The sequence below is a fragment of the Trachypithecus francoisi genome, unplaced genomic scaffold, assembly GCF_009764315.1.
Source record: "Trachypithecus francoisi isolate TF-2019V2 unplaced genomic scaffold, Tfra_2.0 Lachesis_group11, whole genome shotgun sequence".
Taxonomy (NCBI): domain Eukaryota; kingdom Metazoa; phylum Chordata; class Mammalia; order Primates; family Cercopithecidae; genus Trachypithecus; species Trachypithecus francoisi.
The window spans coordinates 46,293,154-46,311,914 of record NW_022681456.1 but is presented as its reverse complement, the minus strand read 5'-3'; the positions used below and the strand labels follow the sequence as shown (position 1 = coordinate 46,311,914).

Below are 18,761 nucleotides of genomic sequence, written 5' to 3'. Positions count from 1 at the left end.
TGCTTCCTTTGTGTATATACCCAGAAGAGGGATTGCTGGGTCACATGGTAGTTCTATTTTTAATTTCTTTAGGAACCTCCATACTGATTTCCATAATGACCATACCAATCTATGTTTCCACCAGCAGTGTAGATAACTCATGTTCATGAACTCATGTTCATGAACCAAAATAATATTGTAATATATTATATATATTATATATAATACTACCCAAAGCAAAATACATATTTAATACAATCCTTATAAAAATTGCAATACTATTCATCATAGAAATAGAAAAAACAGTAATAAAATTTTCATAGAATCACAAATAAAAAAAATAAAATAGGCGAGGTGGGATGGCTTGTGCCTATAATTCTGGCATTTGTGATGCTGAAACAGGAGAGTTGCTTTAGGCCAGGACAGTTAGGATGGCTATTATCAAAAAGACAATAGATTAAAAATACTGGACAAAAGGAACTTTCTATAAGTTATACTTCAGGTAGAATGAAAAGTATCTAGAATGGAAAGCCTGGCCTGACGCTTTAGAAGGAATGATAGCAAAGACAATAGAAAGGATGAGGGTATGTGTACATTTTTAAAAGCATAAACAACTATACACATTCTGTGGGTTAAAAACAAATACACGATTAAAATACTTGAATATAGTAATATAAAAGTGCTGAATTTGAAAAGGATAAGAAATTTTTATGTACTTTGAACAGGTATCAGCGCATTTTTTCCTTAAAGGCTTTGTAGTCTAAGAGGCAAAAGAAAGTATAGGTACCTATAAAAGAAAAGAAATAATGCACTTCTATAATTGATGTAGTTCAAAATATAATGATTGAAGACTTTTTCTGTGATACAGATCTAATGAGAAGAATGAACATTTGGGGACGAGGATGACAATTTAATTACAGTTCAAAGTTAGTATTCTCTGTCATCAAAATGGATTGCAAACATGCTTCTGTTAATGCTGATTTATAATGAGATTTTACATATTTTACGTTTGAAAATGTTCACACAAATATGTGGTGCCAAATAATGATATCAACAAGTGAGCCACTTGGAAACTTACCTTGGTTGCAGCCTCATTTTTTTATTCTGCCTTGATAAGACATTCGGTTTTACATTTTTAGATATTTATGATTGTTGCTTTCTTGGGATTGATGATATTTTGATGGGTGCCTACTGTTACAATGTTGATGTATATATTACTGGTTTAGCACACCTATATTGTCATTTAATAATAAATACAATACACTGACTTCTGATATGATAAAAAAAATTCACTCTCTACTATGACTAAATGTTAAGACGTTTGAACTTGACTTTTCCTGTTTAGACATGATGGTTATGCACTACTATTAAAAAATAAAAGTAAAATGCCCCAGTACAGAAATACATGAGGCACTCAAAAACCTTTGGACTTATGACTTCATCAATAAAGTTTGAATTTTGTATTAGTTTCTCATGTCATGAACTTTATTTGACTTTGACTTTTTCTATTTATTTAGAAATGTAAAACTCATAAGTCTTAAGTAACAGTTTGTACATAAAAGATACGGCCAAAAAAGCAGAATAATAAAAAGCATAAAATCAGTGAGTAGAGATAAATAAAACTGCCTTGATAATCAAAATTAATGAAAATCAACTAACTCTCTAGTTAAAAAGCAAAGACATTTAGGTTGTATTTTAAAATATCTAATAAAATTTTATTTTTAGGAAAACCCCTAAAAATAATTAAAATATTTTGCAAACTATTTTAGAACAGAAAAGAGGGAACACTGTCCAAAATGTTTTGTGAAATCTGTATAATTTGTACTCCAAAACCCCATGAGGACTATACAATGAATATCCCAAAACTCTAAATGCAAATTAAAATAAAAGTAAGATACCACAGCCTGACGCGGTGGCTCACGCCTGTAATCCCAGCACTTTGGGAGGCTGATGCCGGCAGATCACAAGATCAGGAGATGGAGACCATCCTGGCTAACACGGTGAAACCCCGTCTCTACTAAAAATACAAAAAATTAGCCGGGTGTGGTGGCGGGTGCCTGTAGTTCCAGCTACTCAGGAGACTGAGGCGGGAGAATGGCGTGAACTCGGGAGGCGGAGCTTGCAGTGAGCCGAGATCATGCTACTGCACTCCAGCCTGGGCGACAAAGCGAGACTCCAGCTAAATAAATAAATAAATAGAAACAAACAAACAAACAAATAAATAAAAAGAAAGAAACAAACAAACAAATAAATAAATAAATAAAAAGAAACCACTACAGACTTAGTGCCTAACATCTAAAAACATATAATACCAAATACTGGCAAGGATATGTAATTACAGGAATCCTTTCCTTCACTGATGGTAGAAATGAAAAATGGTATAGCCACTTTGGAAGGTAGTTTGGCAACTTCTTCCCAAACTAAACATACTCATACCAATAGTCATTGTGAGCACAATGAAAAATTTCCAAGCAAAACATAGTTACATTACATCAAGAAACAATAGTAATAATAAAGAAAATATATTCTGATAAATAAAAATTTATCCCAGAAATATAAGTGGTTTAACATTAGAAAATAAACAAATGCAATTTATAATGGTAAACAGATTGGTTACTGAGTTTTCCTCTTTTAATGAAAATCAATTAATTACCTAATAAATTCAGAGAATGGATGCTTGTAGAATTCAACGTTTAATTATGATAAAAGGGTGGATGGGCTGGGAGTTGAACATATGTTGGTTAAAGGATACAAAATTTCAGTTAGATACAGGAATAAGTTCAAGAGATCTGCTGTACAACATGATGACTATGGTTAATAATATTCTTGAGAAATGTTGGGAGAGCGGATGTAAACAATTCTCACCACAAAAATGATGACTATGTAAAGTGATTCTTATGTTGATTGCCAAGATTTGGTCACTTTCCAATAGTATATGTGCTTCAAAACGTCATGTTGTATGTGGTAAAAGCATACAATTTTGTCTGTCAACTAAAATAAACAAATGAAAATAAATAAAAATAAAAAACAAATACAATAATGATTATTATTATGAATAAAAGTGGAATAGATTATTTGAAGCAAAACTGCAATTAAGAATTTCTTTACCTCTTCCAAATAAGGAAGAGTTTCTAAAATTTCCTACTATTAGTTGTTGGCTGAATGCCAAACAATGAGACATTTTATAAACTCTTAGTAGGAAAATGCATTGGTTTATCACACTTTTCTTTTCTTCAAATTGGAGGCATTCATGTTTCTTATCTACTGTATCCAGTCCTAGACTCTTAGACATATATCTTGGAGGCATATAGGCCAGGAGAAATAGACAATAAAATCTTACAATATCTACTCTTTTTTTCTGCCTTTCTTTAATACTTACCTTGATAGTCTTTTATATTGTTGTATATACCAATAGTTTGTTCTTTGTAATTGCCAAATAGTATTTCATTTTATTATTACACCATGATTTGTAAAAAAAATTCTTTTAGGTGGCTCTTTTTCTTTTTGGCTATTATGAATTAAGCTGCTGCAAATATTTTAGAAGTGATTTTGTGGACATATGCTCTTATTTCTCTTAGGCATGTACTTAGGAGTGGAATTGCTGGGTTATAAGATGAGAATATGTTAAACTTTATGGACATTGGCAAACAGTTTCTCAAATTAATATATTATTTTAAATTCCCAGCAACAATATACGATGAGTATGTTTAGTTATGTTTAGTATTTTCATATGTGTTCCCTTCACTGGAACAAGTATCCTACTTCAGAAGTGGCCGAGGATGTTGTCAGGTCAGGCTCTTCCAGAGAACAAAGCAACCAATTGTTGAGAATAATGGAATGGGGAGTTATTCCAGAAAACTGGCTTAATCAGTCAACCCTCCCTCTCTCATGGTAGGTTGTAACATTTGCCCAGAGGAATTCCAGAATTGCTATGAACTAGTGACTTGTGGGTCTGGCATTGATAAGAGGCCTGCCCAAGGTTTTCTTTGGCTAATGGGAACTCTCTGTGCTTTTGGGTCATATCACACCATTAGCAGGTTCTTGTTGAATGTTCTTGTACAGTTTGGATTGCCTTTTACACTCTGGTAATACTCAAGAGAAGAACGTAACCCAGATAGCCCCCTCTCTTTCAACCTTAATCGTCATACATATATAAAAGAACTAAATCCAAAACACATCCAGGAGCCTGGAGCACCAAATTAGTGCCTGCATTTACACTGCCCAGCTAAGATTGCCATAAACTAAAACACAACCAACCTACAACCCTGGGCAGGAGAATGAATGTTACTGAATTCTCCTGAGTTTAAGGATAGTTTTGTTTTTCGTTTGTTTTTAATGGAGTCTCATTCGGTAGCCAGGCTGGAGTGCAATGGCATGATCTTGGCTCACTGCAACAGCCATCTCCTGGGTTAAAGCAATTCTTCTGCTTCAACCTCCCAAGTAGCTGGGACTACAGGTGTGCACCACCACACCCAGTTAATTTTTGTATTGTTAGTAGAGATGGGGTTTCATCATGTTGGCCAGGACGGTCTTGATCTCTTGACCTCGTGATCCGCCCGCCTCAGCCTCCCAAAGTCCTGGGATTACTGGCGTGAGCCACCACACCCGACTGGGGGATAGTTTTTTTCGTTTGTTTGTTTTTCTTTTTTAAGTCTTACTGTGATAACAGCTAACCTTAAAGATCTGATAGTTAGATGAAGGGGAGACAGGAGTTAATGATATCAATAGCCCATCTATTCTATAATGGAGATATGTATGGAACACTGCAGGAATACAAAGAAGGGGAATTAAACAAAAATGGCACAACATAGGTATAAGAGCCAGAAAACGTGTTGTACAGGAGGTAAATCTTTATATCAGGCAGGAGATGTATCTAGTCTAATGTGTAGGAGTTGTTTTTGTTTGATTGATTGATTCTGCCAGAACAAGGGAACAGATCGAGTAAGTCATGAAGTAATAAAGGACATGTCACATTTGATGAGCTCCAAGCAGTTTAGTTCTGCAGGAATAAAAGAGTGTCTAAGGGAGAATGAGTGGAAATAAGATTAGACAGTAAAACAGTAAACAGATTATGAAGGGCATTACATGACATGAATACATTTTAACCTCAATCCATTTTAACAGTCTTGTTTTCCCTTTTGTGAGTTACCCATGAGAGGGCCAGCTCTAGAACTAAAAGTCTAATAGATCAGGTATGACACAGACAGATGATGAGTCACTCTTGATAAATAAGTGACTGGTATTTCAATAGCATCCTTGATAGAGTCAATGATGTATATTTTCAGATACAGATGATTCTTCAAGTTTTTCATCACTCTGGGAGGACCACAAGCTTTTTTCCTCCTTAAAATATAGCTTGCTTGGTTCTGGAGTAATAAATGTTGCTCTGGAAAGTTGCTTTTGGAAAGCAAGGACTTTAATTTTTCCACAATTGAACTATTATAATTTCAATTATAATTGTTGCTTAATATGTGTTTACTGACCTAAAGTAACTTTCTAATTGGACAGCACTTCAGATAAATGTGAGTTCAAATTCTTGCATTTCCACCTAAGTTTGCCTCTGCAACTAATTTCCCTTTTTGCCTTTGTTTCTTTACCTTTAAGAAAGAGGTATAATTCCTATTTCTAGGGGTGGTGAAAACATTTCATGAAATGATGCTATAAAATGCCTAGTACAGTAACTGGCATCTAGGAGGCATTTAATTAATGGTTGCCATTATTATCATTGTTGTACAAATTCTCCACTCCATTACTCTTGCTGATGCCCAAACTTGTGGAAGTTGAAGTCTACACAACCACAAATGGAGGCACATTTGTCACCTCTTGTCAGGAAAGATTTCATAACATTCTAGCCAGAGACATAAGATTAGTTTGCTTCAGATGATTTTTGATATGGTTCAGCTGTGCCACCTCTAAGGCGCTCATTAGCAATACTGTCTCATCAGTTGCTACAGACATCACACTAAGAGAGATTAGTTTTCATTCTTGCCTTTACTTCATCGTCCCTTTTGCTCTTTCATGACCTACATAAAAGACAGCATTTGCTTTACTCTTAAACAATTTGATGAGAGTCCTCTCCCTCTTTGTTCTCACAGGGAAGTGAATTGACGTTATCATATAGCAAGATAGTGCTACGTTCCACATGCTTAAGTTTAATTCACTCATTAGTGAGAAATGTTATACCTGGAAAAAGATAATGGAGATCTAATGTGTATGCTATGAAGTTTCCCAGTAGAGCACTCCTTTTTAAAAAGAAATAATTAGATGAATAAATTAGATTTTAAGCACTGATCTACCTGTATACTCCAAAGAATATGTAATTAGAAATGTAAGGAGTGGGACAGATATCATTGTTGGTGGAGACTTTCTGTTAGAAGCCAATAAGTTTTTGAAAAATGTTAATAATCTAAAAATATTTTAAAATCTATAATTGTTACAAAGTATACATAAAGTTGATTGAGCAAGCCAATTTAGATAAATGCATCAGATAAATAATGCTATACTTATGGAAAATATATGACATACTCTAGATTTTAAGTTAACTTGCTATTTTAAAACCATGGCCAGAACTTCCAACACTATGTTGAATAGGAGTGGTGAGAGAGGGCATCCCTGTCGTGTGCCAGTTTTCAAAGGGAATGCTTCCAGTTTTTGCCCATTCAGTACGATATTGGCTATGGGTTTATCATAAATAGCTTGTATTATTTTGAGATATGTCCCATCAATACCTAATTTATTGTGAGTTTTTAGCATGAAGAACTGTTGAATTTTGTCAAAGGTCTTTTCTGCATCTATTGAGATAATTATGTGTTTTTTGTCTTTGGTTCTGTTTATGTGATGGATTACCTTTATTGATTTGCATATGTTAAACCAGCCTTGCAACCCAGGGATGAAACTGACTTGATCATGGTGGATAAGCTTTTTGATGTGATGCTGGATTTGGTTTGCCAGTATTTTATTCAGGATTTTTGCATCAATGTTCATCAGGGATATTGGCCTACAATTCTCTTTTTTTGTTGTGTCTCTGCCAGGCTTTGGTATGAGGATCATGCTGGCCTCATAAAATGAGCTAGGGAAGAGTCCATCAATGATAGACTGGATTTAAAAAAATGTGGCACATATACCCCATGGAATACTATGCAGCCATAAAAAAGATGAGTTCATGTCCTTTGTAGGTACATGGATGAAGCTGGAAACCAACATTCTCAGCAAACTATTGCAAGGACAAAAAACCAAACACGCATGTTCTCACTCATAGGTGGGAATTGAACAATGAGAACACTTGATCACAGGAAGGGGAACATCACACACCAGGGCATGTCATGGGGTCGGGGAAGGTGGGAGGGATAGCATTAGGAGATATACCTAATATATTAGGTATATCTAGGAGATATATTAGGAGATATACCTAATATAAATGACGAGCTAATCGGTGCAGCACACCAACATGGCGCATGTATACATATGTAACAAAACTGCATGTTGTGCACATGTACCCTAGAACTTAAAGTATAATAATAAATACAATAAAAATAATAAATAAATAAATAAAACCATGGCAAAAGGATGGTGAAAATAATGTGGCAGTGAGTCATTTACATTCAAGAGTGTATTATTCTTTTAAATATTAATAGGTAATCACTTAATTGTCATCATATGATTACTAATAGGTAATCATCATCATTAGGTGACTACCTATTAGTATTTAAAAGAAAAATATACTCTTGATACCATTATATTTCAATGTTGTACTAGGTGATACAGGGAAATAGGCTACATCTTTTGTCTAGGACATAATCGAAAACAGAGAGTAGTAGATGCTTGCCATGGTGTATTAGTCTGTCCAGACTCCCGTAACAGAATATCACAGACTTGGGTGGCTTAAACAACAAAAACCTACTTTTGCACATTTCTGAATGCTAGAATCTCAAGGGTCACATGCCAGTAGGGTTGGTTTCTGGTGAGTAGTCTTCTCCTCACTTCCAGACAGACTCTTCCTTGCTGTGTCCTCACGTGATCTTTTCTCTGTGTGTGCATACTCCTGGAACCTCTTTCTTTTCTTATAAAGACACTAGTCCTATTGAATTAGGACCCCACTCTGATGACCACATTTAATCGTAATTACTCCCTGTCTTCAAATACAGTCACATTGGGAGTTAGGGCTTCAACATATAAATTGGGGGGTACAATTTAGTCCACAAGACATGAATATTCAAAAAAACCAAAAAAATATAGTCTTATTTTTATTGTCTCAAGAAATTGACATAAAAGAAAAGCGGACTGGAGAAGCATGCATGTGAATAAGATCTAAATACACAGAAAAACAAAAATTAGCCACTTTTGGAACGAGACATTTTACTTACAGATGATTAACATTTGCTGGCAAACTGTTTATTTTCACTTTTGCTTATAAAAAATGATATATATTTTTAGTTCTAATAGAGTAATAAATCCTAGATTAATTCTTAGCTGTGTGAACCTCTGGGATGTCAATCTGTCTAGACATGTTCACCAATTGGTGGGATGAGTTCACAGGAATCCTATTTACATAAGGATCTAAGGAGTCTCTTGGGAGAAAACACATTCTAAGAGAAGTCATGGACCATAAGCTTAATCAGTGAAAAGAAAAACTCTGATCTTTTTAGAGGAAGCATATTTCAATCAGAATTATCTATCCTACTAGCCATTTATGAACATATGTTTGCAGTATATGGTATATTTCACCAAAAAAAACTCTAGGTACTGAAACAAAAGCAGCACTTATTTATTCCATCCAAGTGTTACAAAAAATTGGAAAATAGGCACTTCCTTCCCATTTCTTAACACTTGACTATATAGCTTTAGCTTCAAGAGGACTCTAGAATATCTGTAATGGGATGGCAATGCCATGGTAGGAATCAGTGGTCATCCAGAGAAAATACAGAAAACCATGATAACTCTGGAAAAGGTGAGTATCTGGTGTAATTCCTAATAATATCCGGTGGCAATGGAAATTGTTCTTAGCACAAGGGCCAGCATATCTTAGCAAATTCTGATATGAGCAGTTGTGATCTCAGAGAAGGAGTAATAAAATCACAGATGCTAGTGGTAAATAATTTCAGACATCTGTAGTTGGCATAACCAAATGTCACACTTTGTCAGAGACAGTTCTCATTATACTTAATTGACAGGTACTTATTAATATACCCCATTGCAGTTTTCAGTCTCTCCCATTCTGCTTAAAATTATTTTTAACTAATCCTGTGAATAGAAAAATTTGGAATCTGGAGCAGTGCCTTGAAAGGTAAGGATAGAGTGGGTTAAATTAAATTGTACTTTATTAAATTACTGCATGAAATATTGTATTGTACTGTAGTTTACATACTAAAACATGTGAGGCACTCTCAGCCATGTAACTGGATGGTTAGTAAATTCTGCTAAAAATGGCAATGGTAAAACAGAAATTTCTGTAGTTGCATGATTACTTTATGTACATATCTGAGCTAATATGCTTTCCTACAGAAACTTCAGTTCTAGTGTGTTTCTGTATTTGGATCTGTTGAGGAAGGCACCACATTTATCTGCAGGAAGGGGAGTGTGAAAATAATTGGAGTCAGTATTGTTCACTGGACAAAAATCAGTGTTGCTCACTGCTCATTTCCATCAGTTAGCTCTGGGAACATCAGTTAGAAATTGGACTCCAGAAAAAAGATGGAGAGGACATAAGACACTCCAGATAAAATGAGAATTAAAAGATTCCTTTATTACTTTAGATTCATGGCAGGAATGTAGGGTCCAGATTGATTTTATTTCTGAGAATATCTTCTTAGTAGATTAGCTTAAAGAATTAAAGGTAGACGTTATATCATATCTGGGAATTCTCCTGATTGCAAATGAAGTTTCACTAGAATCACATTTATACCTGGCACCTACCACTATTATCTGGCACTAGACTTTTTCTGTAAATGCCAAAGAAATTGAGTGTGTATGCAATATTAAGCCTTAGATTATTCTTTTAAGCTCAGCAATACTGACATTTAGAACGGATCATTATTTTTGTAAGGAGTTATCCTATAGATTTCGGGATTTTTAGCAGCATCCTCAACCTGTATGCACAAGATACAATAGTACAACCTTCTATCCCTACAATATTTCTGGATAGTGGCACATCTACCTAAGGCAGGGGCGGATGAAAAGGAGAAAATTATCCCATGTTGAGAAATACTGGCTTAGAATAACATGAATTTCTTGAAATGAGATTCCATGTACCTGTTATCATGGAAGCAAAATTTCAAAGTCACATATAACCTCACTTGTATAGACACAGCCTCACTGTCTGGGCTTAAAGCCAGAATTAGAATTAAGTATCTCCCAATTCCCTAAGACAATCAGGAAACCCATTTTTCTACCTCCCTTCACTCTAGCCTGACACCGTTTCTTTTGGACAATTAAACTACAGTACTTTAGGCTCCTTAGAGGAAAGCTGCTGCGTAAATGCAAAGTAATAATGGATAGTGGCTGGCCAACTAAATGAAAGAAACTATACTAAAAAGCTAACTATCTAAATTAAGAAGTCCACGCTCATGAATGAATATTCATGGACATATTTTCATTCTAATATACTGAAGTAATATCAGACTCCTGCTAGCAGATTAATTTGAAACCAAGAGAGACATCAATTTTTGTTGTTGTTGTTGTTGTTTTTTTGAGACGGAGTCTCACTCTGTCGCTGGGGCTGGAGTGCAGAGGCCGGATCTCAGCTCACTGCAAGCTCCGCCTCCCGGGTTCACGCCATTCTCCTGCCTCAGCCTCCCGAGTAGCTGGGACTACAGGCGCCCGCCACCTCGCCCGGCTAGTTTTTTGTATTTTTTAGTAGAGACGGGGTTTCGCAGTGTTAGCCAGGATGGTCTCGATCTCCTGACCTCGTGATCCGCCCGTCTCGGCCTCCCAAAGTGCTGGGATTACAGGCTTGAGCCACTGCGCCCGGCGAGACATCTGTTTTTGAAACTAGAAACATTGATCTTGTGATGATGATCTGTAACAATAACTGCATTTCTCCCATAGAAGGTGAATGATATAATAATTTGAAAATGATGAATGCTGATCATGTGGAGATATGCATGCTTATTAATTTGACTTGTTTTAATGGAATTTTCCCCTAAGGGTCCCGGTAGTAGGCAACAAACTTATCATATATAAGAAATAGTTGTTCTTACTGTTACTTTTATCACAGAAAATGCAATCACTGACTATACTTCAGCACCATCATAAATATTCAAATACTAATATCTTGCTGCCCAGTGGGAATTTGAGAGATTGGTGATGAAATACACATTGTTGAATGGAAAGTTTCATTAATTCCAAGGAGAAAGAATAATAGTTACGTCTCCCCTGAAAAGAACAACCCTGTTTAATTAATTGTTGAATTGTAGGCTTGATTTCACTAAGAAAGGTAAATGGGATAAGTAGTTAATTGTACTATAAATTTATCTAGTTAATTTATTTGATAATCTACCTGAGTTGAATAGCTGACTTAAGGCTAATATCTTAATTCTGATGAAATTTAATAATAAATAACATTAATTTGGAACAAAGGGCTCAGTGAGATCATAAGTATTTCTTCTATGTCTGCCAGCCCTCTATCTCCTCATCACTCATATGTTCTTTTTTCCAATCATTGAGCCTGTCTGACTTGATCACATACCAGACTCTTCACCTTATTTACTCATTTACTCCTACTAATCATTTAGCTTGGAAAATCACAATCCATTTTTAATAATCTTTTATTCATCCTTTAAAATTCAGTGCCCTAGATGTTATTTACTCTCTGAAATCTTACCTCTACTCTCTTAAGTAAATTGAGTCTCTCCTCCAGTGGCTTGCTACGACCTTTGTTCTCTCAGCCACCTCATTGTAAAGCAGTTTATCAGGTCATACACTAGTCCTCTGAGAATTTGAGCTCTTTAAGGGAAGGACAACTTCTTTTGCTGACATTTGCTTACTCAACACAGCAAATTCACAGAGCAGATGCCATACAGATATTTGTTGAATAAATGAGTGAATTAATTTAAAATACTATATAGTTTAAATTTGCTTTTGCCGAATATATTATTTGAAAGTAACATATACATTTATTTACTTGTTTCTTATCTGTATTCTTTGTCATTTAGCTGCAACACTATCCCTTCTGTGTTTCTGGAGGGACAAAAACCTTGTATTTTACTTAATCAATATTCTCATTCTCTACACCAAGTAGTTGCACGATACATATTTATTGAGGGTTAAAATCACATAGTTTGATCCTGATAATACTGTGGAATGGATCATTTACAAAAAATGTGAACAATACTGTGGAATGGCTCATTTACAAATAAACTAAACCTTTCCTCACAGAGGACACTGATAATACTTTCAATGCCTGTTACAATACTGGGACTCTGCAAACGTTTTATAAATAAACTAACAGAGTGATTTGGACTGCAGTCTACTCATGGATTTTTTTGATGTAATTATTACAAAAATGCCGTGCAGCAAAAGGTATGTTATTATTTGAAGGCATTAGACAATGTAGGGCAAAAGAATATGTATAGGTTGAAGAAAAACAATTATTTGGTCCAGGTGCGACTGGAGGCATTTAGGAGAAAAAAATATTGATAGACAAGAAGGGTTGAAGATAAGAGTGAAGGAAAAGATGATAGATGATAAGCTGTTGGATGGAGGGGGGAAGGAATTAGGACAAAAACACAGGTAGAGTTTTGAATCTGAAAAAGAAGAGAGTGAAGCCATCTAAAACGAAGTATACCCTCTTTCTGGGTGTTCTATTTGTCTTACGTTAAAGGTCAGAGTCTTTAAACAAACCCTGCAGTGCCCTCCATTATCTAGTTCCAGCCTGGCTATACACTTCAGTCCATCATGTCTTCAACTTCATCTGTGTGATCTTTCTTGAGTTCTTAAAAGTCCTCAGGGTCTTCACTCATGCTGTTCTCTTTGCTGGTAACCATCATCCTCATCTTTCTTTCCTCTTCTATCCAATTCTTGCCTTACATGACACAACAAGAAAAACTTTTCTAACTTTTTATAGTAGGTTAGAAGTTAGCAAATTATAGATACCATAAAAGTTTTATATATTTATATCTGCCTTTCCTGCTGGACTATAATTCCATGCTTTCAGACAAAGAATCTGTACGTTTTGCCATTATATCCCCAACTCCCAGCACAGTATTTGATGTAAATTTTTTGTTGAATTGATGTATAAACATTGTAGTTGGATGAGAAAAGTGAAATATAATCTAATATAGAGATATTTATTGGGAGAAAGAAAAGCAGATGCATTACATTTTAGATATGTTCTTTTTCTTCATGATGAAATATCAGGGCAGAGTTAAAATTTTCAGGTAAATAACATAATTTCAAAACAGGCAAGGGAGAATATTGAATAGGGAATAAAAAAGACTCAATTTAGGTTTTTTCTTTCAAGGAGGCTGACTAGGGACATGGCATGCCAATTCCCCTGGAAAAAATAAAAATAAAGATTACTGATAAATAGTCATCTGAATGGCTGAGGGAGGAGACCCAGGGCCTGTCGGAGTGCCCACAGGAAGAAGCTAGAGCACAGAAAAGGGAGGCAGTTGGTCTGGCAGAGATGGAACTGCAAGGAACTTGGAACCTTGCAGAAAGGGTAGATGGAAGTGCTTTCCTGCTCCTTCTATTGCTATGACAATCTGCTGACTGCCAAACTGCTGAGTCCCTCTGCTCTCCTGATCCAGGACAAGGATGTTGGTAGAGATTTGGGAAAATCGTGGGGACAGAGAATTAGGTGGCCAGCTCATGCAGGTCAACCCACACTCCCCTCAGGCCTGAACTGATACAGCAGGTGCCATACTGGTCATGCACTTATGGTGGGCCACTGTCCTGCCAGGGGAACCTCAGTCCTTGAGTCACAGCACCACCAAATCCCCCACAAACGTACACTACAAACCATTCTGACTTTGACAAGCACAGGGGACTGGCAGGTCCCTGGGGAACTGCAGGAGCCCTCTATATATAACCCTTGGTGTGGGCTGTCCCTAATTGGGGGTGCAACATAACTCAACAGAGTCCCCTTAAGTGAAAGGAAATGTGGGTGTAGTGGATTGAAATTATATCCAGCTTCATGTCAGATCTCAGGGGAATAAAATTAGAAATCAAGACCAAGAGGAACAAACCCAAAGCTTTCATAAGAAAAGAAATAACAAAGATCAAAGCAGAACTAAATGAGATTGAGACCAAAAACATCGGAGAAAGGATCGAAGGAATGAAAAGCTGGTTATTTGAGAGTATTAGCAAGACTGATAGACTATGAAAAAAGAGGTAAGACTCACGTACAGTCAGAAATGACAAAGATGATATAACAATTGATATCACAGAAATACAAAATATCCTTAGAGATATTTTGACTATGAACATCTATAGCATACAAACTAGAACTAGAACATCTGTAACAGTCATATTCGTGAGTATGAATATCTATATATATACAAACCAGAAAACATAGAAGAAATTGATATGTTCCTGAAAACACACAAAATCCCAAGATTGAATGAAGAAGAAATTGAAATCCTAAACCACTCAATACTGAGTTATGAAATTGAATAAGTAATACAAAACCTACAAACCAAAAAAGCCATAGATGAGACAGATTCCCGGCTGTATTATACCAGACATACAAAGAACTGGTTCCAACCTTACTGAAACTATTTCAAGAACTCAAGGAGGCAAGACTACCCCCTAACTCATTCTACAAAATGAGTATTATCCTGATACCAAAATTTGGCAAGGAAACAACAAAAAAGAAAACTCCAGACCAATAATCCTAATGATGGAAATGAAAATCTTAAAAAAAAAAAAAAAAAAGATTAGCAAAGATTAGCACAGAATAGCAAACCAAATCTAGCAGAACATCAAAAAGATAATTTATCACAATCAAGTGGGTTTTATCCCTGGGATGCAATGATGGTTCAACATATGCAAATCAATAAATGTGAAAGAAAATTAAAAACAAAAACTTTATGATTTTTTTGTATTTAAATCATCTTTATTTGCACAATATTATACTAAGAACTATAATTGCATTAAACTTCAATTTGAGAAAAGTATAATCAGTTAAGTAACAGCCGTTACTTAAACTGAAAATGAGATCAGTCTAAATTACTTTTGAAGAGAGCAAAAATATTGTCAGATTTCTTGCTGTGGCTCTGGATGTTCAGCAGCAGGCTCCTTTGAAGGCGGAGTCAACCCTGAAGGGAACTCGCTTCTACCTTCAGAATGTGAGGTTGGGGTAAAATCCAGGTCTTGGGTGAAGGTAAGGAGGGAAACCCCTCGGTGGATAGACGTTTCTCACTGCAAATGGAGCATGTCGTGGACCTGGGAAATTCCTTGGTGGATAGTAATAACCTCGAGAAGCTCCAAACATGGTTCCTGGAGGAGGTGGGGGGAAAGGAGATACTCTTCTTATGAACGGTCCCCTTGTATTCACTGGAAACAATGGACCTCTGATTGGAGCTAGAGGTGGAGGAACAAAGTGGGTGCCAGTTGCTTCATTTGTAGCAGGGAGAGATGAATCAGGCACATTTAAATTACCAGGATCATCTTTGGCATCATTTCTACTGGACTCCATTTCTGAAGGCATTGACCCATCCATTTTATCCAAAGAAGGCGTATTAAAACTTCTGAGTTCTCCTGGCCCAGACAGTCTATCAGAATTAGAATAAAATCTGTCTTCCCTTTGTGGAGGAGGAGCTGAATCAGGATATGATTGTCCTGGTAGAGGAAACATCATCCTACTGTCCTGTTCCCGCGGAGATGACAGGGATCCAGTGTCAGAAGGAGCCCTGTGAGGATCGGTTAACGTATCACAGCCTGGTTCTCCTCTTTCATTGGTAATCTGATGGGCCAGAGGATTCCCAGGACCTCTTGGGCCTCTCCCTCCTCCCCTCGGAAACACAGGTGAGAGTCTGAGTGGACCCTCCAACAAAGTTTGAGGAGAGAGAAAAGCTCTTGTTTCAGATGAAGGCCGACCCAATGGTGAGGGACCATATGGGGAATGCTCTCTGCCAAATGTTGTATTTGAAACATCAGGTGCACAAGGATCTTTTTCTAAAAGTTCAAATTTAAGCTCTGTTTCAGTTAATCTTTGTCTGTTGTGAGCATTTTCTTTCCTTAAATCATTGAGGTTTCTTTCAGCAGTCTGAGCTGCCAACCAATTATCATGTCCTTTTTTCTTGTAGGAAATAACCTGCCTTTGATAAAAACTAATAGTTCTCTCCAATTGTTCTTCAAGATCTTTGGCTAGCTTTCTATAGGCCTCTAGCCCTTCAGTCGTATGGCTGATCTTTTTTTCCACTTTAGAAAGTTTCTCTTCTTCCTCTATCTGGTAATTTTCCTCTACTGTCAATTTCCTGTGGAGTTTCATTTCATTTTCTTGATAGAATTCAGTCATTATTTTAAGTTTCTGTTGAAGCTTCTGATTCTCACTTTCAAAATACATGTTTTCTGACTGCAAAGATGCTTGTTCAGTCTGAAGATTTTTAATATGCTCTGTATGCTCTTCCTTTGTTTTATCAGCGTCAGATAACTGAATAATAATGTGGTTTCTTTCTCCTTCTAAGGTTTTTAAAGAAACATCTAACTGAGCAGCATGAATCAGTTCCTTCAAAGCTCCTTTTGGAGGATCATCTAAGTAAGCACCATTTTCCGATTCACCATTCACTTCTAATTCCAAGTTATCATCATCCATTATATCCTCTCCAAGCACAGCAGCCCGATCTTTCATCTTTAGCAAGCATCCAGTCAGAGTGTTGATGTGATTTTCTTTATCACTTAGAACTTGTTCTGCCTGTACTTTGGAGTCTTCAAATGTTATTTTCTGTTTATTAAGTTCACTCACTTGTTCTTTCCATACTTCAGCTTCTTGAAAAGCCGCTTCTGGCTTTCCTGAAGTTGAGAATTTTCATTCAAAGCATCTTTTATTGCTATCTCCCGTCGTTCTTCATTCGTGTTAAATATTTTGCAGATAATTTTGACTTCAGCTATTTGTGATTTGAGGGATTTTGACTCATCTTCTAGAGACCATATCCTTTTTGAAATATCCTCCATCAATTCATCTTGTTGAGAATGTTTAGATTTCTCTTCTTTGAACTCTTTTTCTAGACAGAGGATTTCATCCTCAAGTTCAGAATTGGACCTGTTCAGCTTTTCACAGGTTGCCTCCAAACTTCGTGCTTCTGCTGCCGCCTTCTCGAAGCTGCCATTCTCTAAAGATGACTCTGCTTCATAGGCTTCGTACTCTTTTTGAAAAAGGCTAAATTTTTCAAGTAGTTTACATTTTTCTTCAATTAGTCCAGAAAGCGTTGCAGCAAGTTTTTTTTCTCTTTCCACGTAAAGCCGACTCCTAACCGATCTAAAACTTCTCCACAAGAAAAGGAGAACAGCAAAAAATCCAACAACAGCTGCACATACCACCAGTTCCCAAGGGAAACCATAAGGAATCGAATCTGGTCTCCTACTTTCAGGCAGTGCTGCCACAACCCTGCGTAGCTCCTCCAGGACCAGCCCCAAATAGGGCTGAAGGGTAGCGCCGGGCTCCTCCATAGCGCCCAGACTGCTCTGGGGTCACCGCAGTAACACTGGCCACAACAAGCGGTGGAGAACACGCAGCCTGGGGTCTGGAACCCGAATCCTCACGGGGCAACCAAGCGGAGCGGACCACTGCGGAGCCGGCTGCGGGGGGAGCTGGGGAACGCGGGCCCCTCACAGGCCTCACAGCCCCATGCTGCTGCTCCCCAATCCCCCCGGCCCCCTTGCTACACTTTACATCCTGAGGCAGCACAGTTCCGAGTCCGACCCGCCTTAGTTCTGGCAGTTTTCACATCACATATTTTGAAGCTCTGTTGTTTGATGAATACACTTTAAAAATTGCTGTCCTCTTCATGGATTAAACCTTGGATCATTATATAATCTGTTTCTGGTAATTTTCTTTGCTTTACCTGATATACATACAGGCACTCTTGCTTTCCTTGCATTAATGCTTTTGCAATATACCTTTTTTCATCCTTTTAAATTGTCCATTTTAACAGATGTAGAAAAGCATTTGATAAAATCCCAAATCTTTCATAATAAAAACCCTTAACACACAACGCATTAAAGGAGCTAATATGGTTTGGCTCTATTTCCCCACCCAATTCCACCTCAAATTGTAATCATCACATGTCAGTGGAGGATCCTGGTGGGAGGTTATTGGAGCATAGGGGCTCATTTCCCCCTTGCTGTTCTCTTGTTAGTGAGTGAGTTCTCATGAGATCTGATTGTTTAAAAGTGTGTGACACCTCCCCCTTCTCTCTCTCTCTCTTTCCTGATCTGTAGTAAGACATAATTGCTTCCCCTTCATTTTTTGCCATGATTGTAGATTTCCTGAGGCCTTCCAGTCATACTTTCTGTTAAGCCTGCAGAACTGTGAGTCAATTAAACTTGTTTCCTTTTTAAATTACCCAGTCTCAGGCAGTTCTTTATAGCAATGTGAGAATGGACTAATACAAATCCCTAAGAAAAGCAATATGGAGATTTTTCAAGAACTAACTATAGAACTACCATTCAACCCAGCAATCTCACTACTGGGTATATATTCAAAGGAAAAAGCAATCATTATATGAAAAAGACACCTGCCCTTGTATCTTTATTTCAGCAATATTTGTAGTATCAACGTCATGAAATCAACCTAGGTCTCCATCAAGGTGGACTGGATTAAGAAAATGCATTATCTACACACC

The 18,761-nt window shown here is 36.8% G+C and overlaps 1 pseudogene across 1 annotated transcript; it reads right to left on the bottom strand.

The window, feature by feature from the left end:
- Positions 1 to 15,042: 15,042 nt before the first annotated feature.
- On the bottom strand, positions 15,043 to 17,751 carry LOC117089662 (annotated as a pseudogene). Its single transcript, XR_004439701.1, has one exon. The product of XR_004439701.1 is annotated as a cTAGE family member 15-like (transcript).
- Between the last annotated feature and the right edge of the window lie 1,010 nt (positions 17,752 to 18,761).